The sequence below is a fragment of the Octopus bimaculoides genome, chromosome 16 (assembly GCF_001194135.2).
Source record: "Octopus bimaculoides isolate UCB-OBI-ISO-001 chromosome 16, ASM119413v2, whole genome shotgun sequence".
Lineage (NCBI taxonomy): Eukaryota > Metazoa > Mollusca > Cephalopoda > Octopoda > Octopodidae > Octopus > Octopus bimaculoides.
Genome location: NC_068996.1, coordinates 35,345,847 through 35,347,019, shown reverse-complemented (window position 1 = coordinate 35,347,019; position 1,173 = coordinate 35,345,847). Strand labels below are relative to the sequence as shown.

General features: G+C 31.1%; 1 protein-coding gene across 3 annotated transcripts in view; it reads left to right on the top strand.

The window, feature by feature from the left end:
• The window catches only part of LOC106870681 (centrosomal protein of 290 kDa), a 364,606-nt gene that overhangs the window by 716 nt on the left and 362,717 nt on the right, over window positions 1-1,173 (top strand). The window lies entirely within an intron of this gene.

Below are 1,173 nucleotides of genomic sequence, written 5' to 3'. Positions count from 1 at the left end.
TATATATATATATATATATATATATATATATATATATATATATTTACATACATACACACATGTATATACATACACCCCCACACTATATACATATATATATATATATATAATCTTATGGCATGTACGCCTACGCACCTATTATTACACGCACATATCCATCTACATCCCCAGCAACACAACTCTAACCGAACGTGTGTACATAAAGATAGATGATGTATATATACACACACATACGCACACACACTCACACACATACATATATATATATATATATGGCATCGTCATCATCATCGAAATTAATGTCGCTGTATTTCACAAAATGTTAATGTGTTGATTTAATAGAGAAACGAAGACAAAATTCTGTGTTTATATATGTGTGTGTGTGTTTCCTTATTATTCCTCATCATCACACTCTTTCGAACAACTACGACATCTCATTTCTGAAGGACCTTGAAACAGAAAATTGAAATTAATAGATGACATAGAAGATATATTCCTGAACATTCTATAACTTGTTGACCATCCACACATCCAACTAACCATCGATCCATAATATATATTGTATGAACGTTGGAGAGTGAGCTTGTTAGGTCTGTGAGAAATAGCACCCAAATTGCCCTCAAAATAAACTGCCGCTTTTGTTTTTAACAAGACACATTGCGTAATATACTCAAGGATACATCACTAATCCCTGAAAATAACATGGATTAGTCATGTTTGGAACGCTTTGGTTAAAGGTCGGATCAACGGCGCTCATAGTGCTTAACAACAGCGGTAAATTTTTGCAGACACTCTTTTTTAGCGGCATCCAGGACTGTGTCTTCAGGGAGAATTTGTTGCTATTTCTAACAAACCAAGAGATTGCTTAGACGGCACACAACTGTGTATGTGTGTGTGTGTATGTATGTATGTATGTATGTATGTATGTATGTATGTATGTATGTATGTATGTATGCATGCATGCATGCATGTATGTATGTATGTATGTATGTATACACAAATATATATTGACATAACTATACAAATATATGCATATTTATATACATACACACATATATGTGTATATATGTATATATATGAATATATGTACACATGTTTATATTCATTTTATATATATATATATATATATATATATATATATATATATACACACATACATTGACATGAATTATC